The following is a 15,225-nucleotide window of genomic DNA, read 5'->3' on the forward strand; positions in this document are numbered from 1 at the left end:
GATGATGAGGGTAATGAATGTACAAATGTGCTTTACACAATTGATGTATGTATGGATTGTGATAAGAGTTGTATGAGCCCCTAATAAAACGATTAAAAATAAATAAATAAATTATGTACAGAAAAAAAAAGATTCGTTGATCATTACTAGTAATTGGAATGTGAAAGTTTGATATGAAAGTGAAGGATCAAAAGTTGGAAAATATGGCTTTGGTGATAGAAATGACACCAAAGATGACATAATATTGTGATCCAAAGATCAATTTTGTGAGCTCAATGACCTATTCACTAAAAACACTTTTTTTTTACTTTACATGTGGACCTCACTAGATGGAAGACACAGGAATCAAATTGACCACATTTGAGGAAAGAGTTGGTGAAGAAACTCAAGTCTCATTCAGTACAAGTCCAGGGCTGCCTGTGGAAATGACCAATGGTTGCTGTAAATGTTAGAGCCTGGGAAACCTGATAGGGCAGTTCTACTCTGTCCCATTGGGTCACTATGGGTGGACTATGGTCAGAGGGGATTATGGTCAGAGAAGATTATGGCCAGAGGACATTCACTGGAGTCTCAATCCACGTGGGGACCCTGCAAATGGATTTTGGGCTTCCACTATCATTGACAGCCTTTCTGCAAACCGAAAAACTCCAAAATTAAATTCACTGCCATTGAGTTGATGACGACTCATAGCGACCCCATAGGACAGGGTAGAACTGCCCCTGTGAGTGTTCATCATTTAAGCTCTGATACCATCCCCTCCTCCAGATTTGGATTTTATCATTTCAGTCCTTGATTATACAGGCTGATGTTCTCCTTCCATATGGATTTAGTTGATGTCTCATTTAGATGGCAATTGTTTTGAAGACAAGCTTTTAAGACCCCAGACACTGCGTTTTCTTCACAACACTTTGCTCTAGCACCCTTATCTTCTGTGATCTCTTCATGAGTGCAGGTATCAAGTGGGGCCATGCAATGAGAACTGATTGTTCTTAGATTGAGGCTAGAACTGTGTGAGCGCCAAACTCACCCATATATCTATGGTTTATATATGTCCCTGATTCACTTTAGAGACATCATTATCATCAAAATCGTCTGTCAGGGGCATAAGGTATTTGTATTAATAGTGTCATTGTGTTAGCCAATGGTATAGAATTTAAAACACTGTTGAAAAGATGAAAATAAACAAGTATACGCTAGTTTCAAACTATAATACATCAATTGTTGACTTGTATAGATTAAACTCTTAACTGGACATTATATACACAAACAGTGAGGATGATAGGGCACATCAACACTCATTCACAAAGGCAGAACAATGCTTATTGGACCATCTCATGTCATAAGAAAACAAGAACAGCATGAAAATAGTAAATAAATGATAGTCCCTAGCTGCCACTCATTGGGCACCTTCAAAGCAAGAGATCTGAACCAAAGTCCAATGCACACCAATTACATAACCTTGGGACCAAGGTTATCTACTTCTCACACTAAAGTGGTTCAGCTTCAAGTCCAAGGAAGTATGTCACTTCCTGAATTCTGCTACAGGTGTTTGAGGTGAAGCCTAGCTCATTAGTGGAGTTTCCACATTGAATTCTTCTGCTGTGACCTATGAAACATGTTGTGTGCCTTAAAAGGACAGAGTGTAAAGTCCCATTAGTTTGTAGCATATGACCTGGGTTACCAGAGCTGGATAGAAACAACATCAAAACATGTAGACAATTGGACATCCCCTTACAGAAAGGTCACAAGGAAGGGATGGGCCAGCCAGGATGCAGGATAGCACCAACGAAACTTACAAATTTCCTCTAGTTCTTTAATGCTCCCTTCCCCCACTAGCACGACCCCAGTTCTACCTTACAAATCCCGCTAGACCAGAGCATGTACACTGGTACAGATAAGAGCTCTCAACATAAGGAATCCAGGACAGATAAACCCCTCAGGACCAATAATAAGAGTAGCAATACCATGAGATTAGGGGGAAGATGAGGGAGAAAGAGGAAACCAATCACAATTATCGACGTATAACCTCCCCCCAGGGGGACAAACAACAGAAAAGTGGATGAAGGGAGATAGTGGTAGGTATAAGATTGAAAATAATAACTCACAAATTATCAGGGGTTCATGAAGGAAGGAGGGTGGGGGAGCGAGGGGGGAAAATGAGGAGCTGATACCAAGGGCTCAAGTAGAAAGAAAATGTTTTGAAAAGGATGATGACAACATATATACAAATGTGCTTGACACAATGGATTTATGGATTGTTATAAAAGCTGTAAGAGACCCCAATAAAATTATTTAAAGGAATAAATAAATAAAACTTTCCCTGAACCTCCAAAGAAAGAAAGAAACTACATCAAAGGTGTCCAATTAGGATTGTAGCACTGGGTGTATTCTCCTTTATTCTATGTAAGTACTGTTAAGCATTTTCCCCCCAATGAGCAGTTGCTCCACCAGGTTTACCCATCAATGGAAATGCAATCACCTTCTCTGAGACACACATCATGACTTAAATTTCCAGTAACTTTCGTTTATTGCTCATATAGGACTGTTTGTTGATTTGGGGTGACCTTAGCACAATGTCGCATGGCAGGAACTGAATGGTCTTTCCTCTCCCTCAATCTTGAAAAACTGAGGTGAGATTTCCTCTGTTAACAGGATTTAAGATGCTCTTGTTCGGTGCGTTGGACTCAGTTCCAATCCACAGAGACCCTATGTACAACAGATTGAAACACTGCCTGGTCCTACTCCATCTTCACAATTTTTCTTATGTTTAAGCTTACTGTTGGCAGCCCCCATGTCAATCCATCTTGTCAAGGGCTTTCCTCTTTTTTGCTGCCCCATTCACTTTATCAAGCATGATGTCCTTTTCTAGACACTGGTCTTCCAACGCACATGTAACAAAATCTTTCCATCCTTGCCTCCCAGGAGCATTCTGGCCTTACTTCTTACAGGACAGATTTGTGTGTTCTTTTGGCCATCCATGGTACTTTCAAGATGCTTGACTAGCACTACACTTCAAATGCATTGATTCTTCTTCAGTCTTCCGTGTTGAATGTTCAACTTTCACATGTATATGAGGTGATTGAAAATACCATGGATTGGGTGAGGCACATCTGAGTCCTGAAAGCAATATTCTTGCTTTTCAACACTTTAAATAAGTTTTCACAGCAGATTTACCCAATGAAATGCACCAATTGATCCCTTCATGGCTGCTTCCATGAGCATCGATTGTGGAACCAAGTATGATGACACCCTTGACAACCTCAATATTTTCTTCGCTTATCATGATGTTACCTATTACCATTTGTGAGGACTTGGGGTTTGTTTGTTTTTACATAGAGTTGTAGCCCATACTGAAAGCTGAAATCCGTGATCTTCATCAGCAAGTGCTTCAAACCATCTCATTTTCAGCATGCAAGGTTGTGTCATCTGCACATCCCAGTTTCTTTTTTTAAATCATTTTACTGGGGGCTCATACAACTCTTATCACAGTCCATACATACATCAATTGTGTAAAGCACATTTGTATATTCGCTACCCTCAACACTCTCAAAACATTTGCTCTTCACTTAAGCCATTGGCATCACCTCTCATTTTGCCCTCCCTCCCCGCTATCCCCTCCCTCATGAGCCCTTGATAATTTGTAAATTCTTATTTTGTCATAGCTTACACTGTCCGACGTCTCCCTTCACCCACTTTTCTGTTGTCCGTCCCCCAGGGAGGAGGTTTTATGTAGATCTTTGTAATCAGTTCTCCCTTTCCACCCTACCCTCCCTTAACCCTCCCAGTGTCTCCACTCTCTGCACTGGTCCTGAAGGGTTCATCTGTCCTGGATTCCCTGTGTTTCCAGTTCCTATCTGTACCAGTGTACATCCTCTGGTCTAGCCATATTTGAAAGGTAGAATTGGGATCATGATAGTGGGGGTGGAGGAAGCATTTACGAACTAGAGGAAAGTTGTATGCTTCATAGTTGCTACACTGCACCCTAACTGGCTCATTTCCACCCCATATCCTTTCTGTAACAGGATGTCCAGTTGTCTACAGATGGGTCTTAGGTTCCCAATCTGCACTCCCCCTCATTCACAATGATTTGATTTTTTGTTCTTTGACGCCTGATACCTGATCCCTTCGACACCTTCCATATGGGCTTTGTTGCTTCTGAGCTAGATGGCCGCTTGTTTACCTTCAAGCCTTTAAGACCCCAGTCACTATTTCTTTTGATAGCTGGGCACCATCAGCTTTCTTCACCATATTTGCTTATGCACCCATTTGTCTTCAGCAATCATATCGGGGAGGTAAGCACACAATGCACATCCCAGTTTCTTAATAAGCCTACCTCCAATCCTGATACCACATTCTTCTTCATATAATCCTGTTTCTTTGATTATGTGCTGAACACATTGAATAAGAGTTTGTTATGATCCACATAGTCAAAAGCCTTGCTATGGTCAATAGGACACAAGTAAACATCTTTCTGGTATTCTGCGCTTTCAGCCAAGATGCAACTGACATCAATAATGATATCCCTGGTTCCACGCCCTTTTCTCAATTCAACCTGAACGTATGGCACCTCTCTGTCAATATACTGCTGCAAGCATTGTTGGGTGATATTCAACAAAAGTTTACTTGCATGTGATATCAATAATATTGTCCTATAATTTGCACATTCTGTTGATCACTTTTCTTTGAAAAGGGTGCATATATGGATCTCTACTAGTCAGTTGTCCAAGTAGATATCTTCCAAATTCCCTCGCATAGACAAGTGCAAGCTTCCAGTGCTTCATCAGCTTTTGGAAACATCTCCATTGATATTCCAGCAATTTCAGAAGCCTTGTCTTTGGCTAATGTTTTCAATGCAGCTTAAACTTCTTCCTTTAGTACCATTGATGCTTGGTCACATGCTACCTCTTGAAATGGTTAAATGTTGACTCGTTCTTTTTGGGACAGTGACTGTGCATTCTTTCCATCTTCATTTGATGCTTCTAGCATCATTCAATAGTTTGACCATAGAATCGTTCGATATTGCAACTTGAAACTTGAATATTTTCTTTTGTTATTTCAGTTAATATATGCCAAGCATATTCTTCCTTTTCGGTTTTCTAACTCTAGGTCTTTACATACTTCATTATATTATTTGACTGTCTTTTTTTTCAAAACCATTTTATTGGGATTTAATACAGATACTATATCATTCCATAGTTCAATCATAAGCAGTATTATACACTTAGTACCACAATCCGTTTCAAAACATTATTTTCCTTCCTGAACTCCTTGACATCAGCTTCCTTTTACTCCACCCACCCCCCCATCCCCCAAAAAACACCCTTATTCTACTTACTACCCCTATAGATTCATCAATCCTGAGTTTCATATACTGGAAAATAGAAAAAAAAACTTATGACAAAAATTCAAGAGGATTACCCCCTGTGGTAGCTACATAATCTTGTGTCAACTTGAGTGTATTAAGAGCAAAGGGATGGAGTCTAGCTTGTCAATCAGGTCATAGCCTGATACCTCCTTGTGGTCATGACCTTCTCATGAGGATTCTGGGACGTTCCTCTCTCTCTCTTGCTTTGATCTTCCTGTTGACAAGACACACAGAGATTTGCTGAGACTTGCAAGAACTCTCTCTCTGCTTCACCTTCCCATTAAGGAGAGACAGTCGGAGACAGGGAAGAGTCGCATGGTAACCCACTCCAGCACTGAGATATTTCCACTGCCATTGGATTCACAAGACTTTGAACCTACCGGCCTGTGACCTTCTTGCATTTTGCATCATTGCATGTGACTGTGTGAGTCTGAAGAAGGATTTTGGGACTGGTACTGGACTTATAGGGTAATATCAGACTTATGGACTTGATTCTGACTGGGTTGGGATGTATGTTTTCTTAGTAAACAATTGCTCTTTTATATAAAACTCTTTCTTATACATATATGAGTGCCTCTGGACTTGTTTCTTTAGTCAACCCAGCCTAACACCCTACCCCCACCCCACCCCCAATGATATAACACATTTGAGATCAACCCCAATATGAACAAACAAAAAATTACCCAAAATGTTGGAAAACACATCAGGCCTAATGTGCATCCGAAGGGGAGTGGGGGTGTCAGATGACAAGGTTTTAACTGTTCAAGTCATGTTTATCCTTTTGATCTTCTTTAATCATCTCTCCACTGCATTCTGCTTAGTAACCAGTTTCTTCCTATCCTTTTATTTTGGATAGAGGGAAATAACCAGATGCTTATTTCCTATGTAGATTCCACAAATGTATCTTGGGCGCCCACTGTCACCCATAGTCTTCTGCAAACTGGATTCTCACAATGTAGGGTCCTCTTGAGCTGCCTTTCAAAATTGTCTATTTAGTTCTTTGATTTTATCGTTTCTTCCATTTGCCTTAGCTACTCTACAATTAAGAGCAAGTTTCAGTGTCTCTTCTGACATCCACTTGATCTTGTTTTTCTTTCCTGTCTTTTTAATGACCTTTTGCTTTCTTCATGAATGATATTCTTGATGTCATCCCAGAGCTCATAAGGTCTTCTGTCACTAGGGTTTAATGCATCAAATCTGTTTTTGAAATGTTCTCAAAATTCTTCCATTTCAAGGTCATAGTTTGTGTAGATTGTTTTAATTTTCTTCAGCTTCAAGCCAAACTTACATATGAGCAATTGTTGGTCTATTCCACAGCCAGCCACTGCTTATATTGAACTTCTCCATCATCTCACCCACAGATGTAGTGAATTGGATATCTATGTATTCCATCTGGAGAAGTCTATGTGTACAGTCGCTAGTTGTGTTGTTGAAAAAAAGATGTATGAGATGAAGTTATTGATCTTTCAAAATTCTATCATGTGACCTCTAGCTTCATTTCTATCACCTAGACTTTATTTTTCCAACTACTGTTCCTTCCTCTTTGTTTCCAACTTTTGCATTTCAGTCATCAATAATTATCAATGCATCTAGGTTGCATATTTAATCAATTTCAGATTGAAGCAGTTGGTCTGCTTCTTCATCACTAGCTTTTAGGGTTGGTGCATAAATTTGAATAATAGTTGTATTGATTGGATTTCCTTGTAAGGAGATAAATATTATACTGTCACAGACAGCAATGTAGTACAAGATTGATCTTGAGATGTTCTTTTTGATGATGACTGTGATGACATTTCTCTTGAATCTGTTATTCTTGGCATAACAAATCAAATGACTCCCTCATTCAGTCCATTTCACCTGACTAATGCCTAGAATATTGATCCTTATGCATTCCATTTCAATTTTGATTACTTTCAAATTCCCTAGATCCATACTCCATAATTTCAAAGTTCCAATTATTAATTGATGTTTGCAGTGGGTTCTTTTCATTTTGAGTCATGCCCCATCAGCAAATGGAGGCCCTGTTGGCTTTGCTCTTGTAGACTTACTCCATCCACATCATTATGGTTGACTCTACTTAGAGACGCCAACTCTTCCTCATATTCTGAGTGCCTTCTGACCTGGGAGGCTCATCTTCTAGCCCTATCTCTACCAGTGTTCTGCTACTATTCATGAGGTTTTCAGTATCTGACAATGTTTTGATGCTTTCCATAAGGTCTTCCATGATTAATTCCTCCAAAGTGAACAACCTATTCCTTCCTTGTAGTCTTTTCTTAGTCTGGAAACTCTGCTGAAACATGTTCACTTTAAGTAACCCTATTGATATTTGAAATACCAGTGGCATAGCTGTCAGTATCACAGCAACACACAAGCCACCACAGTACAACAAACTGACAGGCAAATGGTGGCCAATGTCTGTATAATATTTCCTTATGTAGACATGCAGGAAGTTGTCAAGACTTTAATTTTGCTTGGATCCACAATCAATGCCCGTGGAAGCAGCAGTCAAGAAATTAAAAGATGTGCTGAATTGGGAAAACTTGCTGCAAAATACCTCTTTAAAGTGGTCAAGGGCAAAGATGTCACCACCTTAAGAACTAAGGCGCACCTGGCCAAAGCCATGACATTGTCTTTTCTTCTTTTTGTTGTAAATTAAGTGAAGGTTTGCAGAGTATATCAGCAGTTTTACATTAAATAATCCATACTTATTTTGTTTCAACTTATATATTACAATCCCCTCAGTGTACCATAGCATATCTTACTCTCTCCTTGAGTTTTCTGAGGTCTTCATCCCACTGTGCTACAGCATCCATATCTTCAGTGATGAGGGCAAGTATTGAGCAGTGCCACATCATAAAAATGAATTGCTCTTATATTACTTATGATTAAGCGAAAGCTCAAAATCCATTCATATCTCTAAGGTATATATATTCCTGTTCCCTTAGGGGCAGTACAGCTAACCTCCATAGGACATTTGGTAGTTCTAATAATAATATCAATGGTATAGAATTTGAAGAACTATTGGGGGAAAATCTAGTCAATGGTATAGAATTTGAAGAACTATTGGAAAAAAGAAAACATGCATGTATAATTCACTATTATCAAGTCAATTTTAGAGTAAAATACATGGAATGTATACTTGTATAGATTAAGAACTTAAGTAACTGAACACTATTTAAGAATGAGGGTTATACACAAGGCAAAAAATTCGATAATGCTCATTCATAAGGCAAAATTATGTCTGCAGGGCTAAGACGTGTCAAAAAAAAGCAAAGAGAATATAAAAATATCAAATAGGCTTAAGTCACCAATTATTGAGCAACATCAAAAGCTTAGTGCTTATCCTTACAGTAGTGGTCTCATACATTACTTTTCTTTTTGTGATTGACTAACTTCACTCAGCATAATGTTCTCCAGGTCCATCCATGTAGTTTGGAGCTGTGTAGTTTCACCAATGTTTTTAACGATGCAAGTATTCCATTGTGTATATGTTCCAAAGTTTCTTTATGGATTCTTCTACTGGTGACCTTTTGGGTTGTTTCCAACTTCTTGTTATTGTGAACAGTCCTGAGATGAACATGGGGTCCATCCATCTGTTCGTGTTATGTCTCTTACTTCTTTATGCCCAGTAGAGGTATTGCTAAATCATATTAGCTTTCTATTCCAGTTGTTTGATATAGTGCCACATAGATTTGTACAATGGTTGTTCATGTTTACAGACCCTCCAGCAGTATATGGGTTCCAAGCTCTTTGAACCTTCTCCACAATTTGTTGCTCCTTTTTTTTAATTGGGCTGTCATTGCCAGTGTAAGGTGATACCTCATTGTTGTTTTGCTTTGCATCCCCCAGGTGGATAGTGATGCTTTCTCGAGTACTGTAGACATCCTATCAGGTGGGTCCAGTCCCTGGAGAAGGACATCATGCTTAGTAACATAGAAGGCAAGTGAAGAAATACAAGGTCCAAAAGGAAACGGATTGGCACGGTAACTACAACAATGGCATAGGCACGATTTTGAGGCCGGTGCAGGCCTGGCCATGGTTTCATTTGTCTTGTTGTATCGTACTCTCCTTATGGGTCAGAACTGACTGGACAGCATCTAACAGATGGCAAGTCTTAATCGCCTATGTTGAGACCTTTGAGTTGTCTGCATCTTTTTATTTTTAAATACCGTGTGGAAAAAAAATAGCCCAAAAGCAGAAACAACATGGTTGCTCCTTGAAAACGCTGCGCTAAGTGAAATAAGTCAGAGATAAAATGACAAATATTGTCTGGTTCCAATTATGAAATATCTAAGTTAGACTGCTGTAGAAAGAGCAAAGCTTATTAGTGGTTACCTGGAGTTGTGGAAAGAGGTAATGTAAGTTATTGCTGAAAGGATACTGGGTTTCTTTTAAGGGTGATGAAAACCTTTTGGAAATGAAAAATTATGTTAGCACAATATATTGAATATAATAGATGGCCTTGAATGGTACACATAAAATGTTTGAAATAAAATAGCTTTAAAAAAAACTTACTGATCTGATGATAGAGACTGATGGAACCCCGGAGAGTTTGGCCCTTCAAATCTAGAACTGAGCGGACTCCCCAAATGACTTTTCAGCTTATAAAGCAGACAGTAACACCTGTGAGGAATGGGTTGCTCAGAACAATCACTGATATGAGACTGTGTTAGTCCAGGTTGACTAGAGAAACAAATCGATAGAAACTTACATGGGTATAAGAAAGAGGTTTATATACAAGAGCAACTGAATATTGAAAAAACATCCCAGTCCAATCCAGATCAAATCTATCAGTCTGATATTAGCCCATATGTCCCATACCAATCTATAAAGTCCTCTTCAGACTTACGAACACATGTAATGACGCTGAATGCAGGAAGATCACAGGCCAGTGGGTGAAAAGTTTGTTAATCCAGTGGCATTTTAAGCATCTCCACGTAGCTTCTTCAGTTCCCAGGACACAGGGTCTATCAATATAGTGCCATTTGTCTTGTCAGTAGAGCTTCCCTCCAGGAGTGAGTCATAAGAGAGTCTCTCCTGCCTCCAAGGAGGAAATCCAGGAGTTCCCAGAATTCTAAGAAGACGGCCATGCCCACACAGAGGCTTCATTGGCTATGATCCAATTGACAGACTAGACTCCACCCCTTCACTCTTAATCCTCTCAAGCCCCAAATTTACACCAGATTATGTAACTACCACAGAGACCAAAAGGGCAGCATTTTCCTAACAACAAAGTTCAGAATGCAGGAAGAGCAGGAGATATGCAAGAATGAAACAAAGAAATCCACACAGAGAGTGAGAAAGATGCTGTGACATAAAATGTCCAGAAACAAAATGTCTATAAATTGTTGAATGAAAAATTAATTTTCTCGACAAACTTTCGCTCAAACTACAGTAAAATGCCTCATAAAAATATGCTGAGGCTCTCTGCTCCTCCTCGTGCAGGGCAGCCGCATCTTCCGTCCCCAAGCAGTACCAGCCCAATCCCATAAACACAATGATGAAGGTCAGAGTAAATGGATTTGGCCACACTGGACACCTGGTCACCAGTGCTTTCAACTCCGGCTACATGGACATTGTTGCCAGGAATGACCCCTCCATTGACCTGAACTACATGGTCTGCATGTTCCAGTATGGCAAGTTCAATGGCACCATCAAGGCTAAGAATGGAAAGCTTATTATCAGTGAGAAGTCCATCTCCATCTTCCAGGAGCAAGATCCTGCCAACATCAAGTGAAGTGAGGCTGGTGCCGAGTATGTCGTAGAGTCCACTGGTGTCTTCACAACCTTAGAAAAGTCTAGGGCTCACTTGAAAGGTGGCGCCAAAATGGCAATCAGCTCTGCCCCTTCGACCAATACCCCCATGTTTGTGATGAGTGTGAGCCACAAGAAGTATGACAACTCACTCAAGATTGTCAGCAATGCTACCTGTCCCACCAACTGCTTGCCCACCCACCACCCCAGACCAAGATCATGGTCTTGCCATCATGGAGGGACTCAAGAGCATAGTCCATGCATCACTGCTATTCAGAAGACCAAGGATGGCCCCTCTGGGAAACTGGTGAGACGGCTGTGGGACTGCACAGAACACCATTGCCACATCTACTGATGCTGCCAAGAATGTGGGCAAGTTTATACCAGAGCTGAATGGAAAACTAACTGGCACGGCCTTGCATGTCCTCACCCTCAATGTGTCAGTCATGGATCTCACCTGCCATCTGGAGAAAGCTGCCAAATACGATGGCATTAACAATGGGGTGAATCAGGCATCAGATGATCCCCTAAAGGGCATCCTGGGCAACACGAGGACCAGGATGTCTACTGTGACTTCAACAGTGGCACCTACTCTTCCATTTTTTATGCTGGGGCTGGCACTGCCCTCAAAGCACTTTGTCAAGCTCATTTCCTGGTATAACAATGAATTTAGGTAGAGCAACAGAGTGGATGACCTTATGGCCCACATAACCTCCAAGGAGTAAGAGCCCTCCCAGACCACCACCAGCCCCAGCAAAAAAAAAAAAAAACTAGAGGGAGAGTCCCTCAGCTTCAGAGGAGTCTTTGCACCAACTCAGTCCCCCAACTCACTGAGCATAGCCCATCCAGACCCCCAGAAGGAAAGGGGAGGGGCTTAGAGAACCCTACCTAGTCATGTATTATCAATAAAGTACACTGTACACAGCCTCCAAAAAAATTTGCCGCAATACAATAGGTACGCAAACTAAAAAATGAAACAACAAAAAAGTGGAAGTGGCAAACTTCCTGGAGCACTGCTGCCCACAACAGTTTCCATCTTCTCTATGCACAAACAGAAGCTAGCCATGATTACCTTTCTTTCTGTGTATCTTACTTCCGAATAAATAACAAACTCAAATTCAAGGACCATGTCTAATTTTTTTCTTCACTGCTTAAAACACACAAATTTAGACCTTTATAAATGCCCTTTGCCTCATAGTTCTTTCCTCTAATTCCTTTTACGTCCCTCTTGTCCCACTGTCATGCTCAGTCTTTATTTGGGTTTCAGTAATTCCTCTCGGTTACATTGCCCTTGATCAAGCTCTACCAGAGCTCTTAGACCCTCCTCGCCATCGACTTTAGATCAGTTGTTGTTCCCTTGTCCCTGGGTTTGTTAACACCAACTTCTTTTCCCCCACCTCCCCCTCTCCCAGGAGCCCAGGAACTGTCAGTCTCATTGTTTTCTCCCCCGGATTGTTTATCCAGCCTATCTTATCTAGATAGACATGCTGAGATAATAATATGCACAAAAACAACACAGAGCAAAACAAAGCAACAAAAGAAAGCAAAACAACAACAACAAAAACGACCAAAAAAAAGAAGTCTAAATACAGGCATGTACATATATATTTATGTCAATATATTTATATCTGACGATGGGGAAACAGATCTATGTACAAATATTAATAGGTTTAGTATTAAGGTTGCAGATGGACATTGGGCCTCAACTCAAGTACTCCCTCAACACAAAAACACTTTGTTCTAATAATCTGGCATTCTGTGATGCTCACCTTGCCAACACGATCGCTGAATACAAGTGTGGTGAAGAAAGCTGATGGTGCCTGGCTACCAAAAGATACAGTGTCTGGGGTCTTAAAGACTTGAAGATAAACAAATGGCCATCTAGCTGAGAAGCAGCAAAGCCCACATTGAAGAAGCACACCAGTGTGTGTGATCATAAGGTGTCCATAGGATCAGGTATAAGGCATCAAAAACCCAGAACAAAAAAAGCTTATCATTGTGAATGAGGGGGAGTGCAGAGTGGAGACCCAAAGCCCATCTGTAGACAATTGGGCATCCCCTTACAGAAGGGTCACGGGGAGGAGATGAGCCATTCAGGGTGCAGTATAGCACTGATGAAACATACAACTTTCCTCTAGTTCTTTAATGCTTCCTCTCCCCTCTCCCCACCACTCTCAAGACCCCAGTTCCACCTAACCAATCTGGCTAGACCACGGCATGCACACAGGTACAGAAAAGAGCTGGAAACACAGAGAATCCAGGACAGATAAACCCCTCAGGACCAATATAGAGAGTAGCCATACCAGGAAGGGAAGTAGAAGGTAATGGGAGAAAGGGGAAACCTATCACAATGATCTAACTATAACCCCCTCCTAGGGGGGTGGACAGGGAAACATCGGTGAGATAGTTTATTGTGCCAGCCTGGACGATAAACACAAGTGGGATTAACTGAAGGGCAGAGAGATAAATGCCTTGGTGAGTCTCGCCTTTCTTGTCTCTCGCTCTTTGATCATCGGACCAGTGTGCGGCTGCCTTGCTTGTCCTGTGCCTCAATTTAAAGGCTACACTACCTGTGGGACGCCTAGCCTGTGGACTGTGTCGCTGTAAGTTGAGGTCCCTTTAAGAGATCACTGGAGCTGGGGACTGGCAGTTGGTGACCTGGCTGGCAGTTGGTGACCTGCCTTCTGATTGGCTGCTGTGCTGACATAGCCTACCTCTCTCTATAAATAGAGGAAGATCTGACAGCAGACAGGACTTGAAGAACTGCTGGTCTCTCACAAGTCTCTCACGGGAGTGAGTTGAATTGAGCCATTTGTAGTGCTTTATAATTTAACTGTTTCTTTCTTGTATTATATATTTATCTGTATATGATTTAACAGTTCATTTCTTGTTATATATCTAGTTATCTTTATAAATAAATATATTAAATTATCAGCAATTTGGTTTTATCTCTCTAGAGAACCCTGTCTAACACAATCGGTCAGTGTAAGACATGAAAAAATAATAATAATTTATAAATTATCAAGGGTTCATGAGAGTGGGGGGGGAATGAGAAGCTGATACCAAGGGCTCAAGTAGAAAGAAAACGTTTTGAAAATGATGATGGCAACAAATATACAAATGTGCTTGACACAATGGATGTATGTATGGATTGTGATAAGAGTTGTATAAACCCCCAATAAAATGATTTTTAAAAACACACACACAAATTTATTGATGAAACTCAAGTCTTAGGTTAACAAAAATAAACCACTATAAAAATATAGCATATTCATGGTATATAAGCACTTCAATGTCAATTTAGGTAAAGAGTAAAACCTGTAATAACTGAAACCTGTGTAAAGCAGAAACCTGTTCAGAGAAGAGAAACTTAGATATTTACCACTTAAAGAAGCAAGAGAAAACTGTAAGACTCCCCCTGTCAAAGGCAGAATACTTTCAAGACCTAGAAAAACAAAGCAGTTCCAGACAGTTCTGGCTCAAAAATTTGAAAACAAAACCAAATATCTGGTACATGTCAGAGTTGGAATTCAGACACTCAAATCTGAACATTGACACTGAGATGCTGCACTATTCAACCTTACTGATTATTTTAAAAATAAATGAAAACCTTGGGTGATGTTGTGTGATACCTTCTTTCTTTGTGGTCAATTTGTCTCATGACCCTTTTTCATAGGGAAAATTGGGATGCAAAGTAAGTAGTATGTCCCCTTTTGTGTAACCTTAAGCAACATGATTTTAAAAAACCAACCTTCTAGCAAAAAAAAAATCTTCGTACAAACCAATTACTTCATTATTCCCAAAGGCTACATTTCTACAAGGGGAATCCCTGGGTCAAGGAGTATGCACATCTTGACAACTTGAGACCGATCGACCTTGTACCAATACATGCTCCCACCAAGGAGCATAGTTTGAAAGTGCCTCTCCCGCGACATCCTCACAATGCTATGGGGCAGAAGGGAGGCAGATCTTCTCCTATGTGAATTCCAGCATTCCCTCTCAATGATCCTGCCCCAGCCAGCCTTATCAGAAGGACATTGGGCCTCCACTCAAGTACTCCCTCAACGCAAGCATACTTTCTTCTATTAAATTGGCATTCTATGATG

The 15,225-nt window shown here is 40.5% G+C and overlaps 1 pseudogene; it reads left to right on the plus strand.

Annotated features, from left to right (window-relative positions):
- The first annotated feature begins 10,862 nt into the window (after positions 1-10,862).
- LOC101648697 lies at positions 10,863-11,844 on the plus strand (annotated as a pseudogene).
- The last annotated feature ends 3,381 nt before the right edge of the window (positions 11,845-15,225 follow it).

The sequence above is a fragment of the Echinops telfairi genome, unplaced genomic scaffold (genome assembly GCF_000313985.2).
Source record: "Echinops telfairi isolate 266 unplaced genomic scaffold, ASM31398v2 ScPeMD7_44;HRSCAF=162, whole genome shotgun sequence".
Lineage (NCBI taxonomy): Eukaryota > Metazoa > Chordata > Mammalia > Afrosoricida > Tenrecidae > Echinops > Echinops telfairi.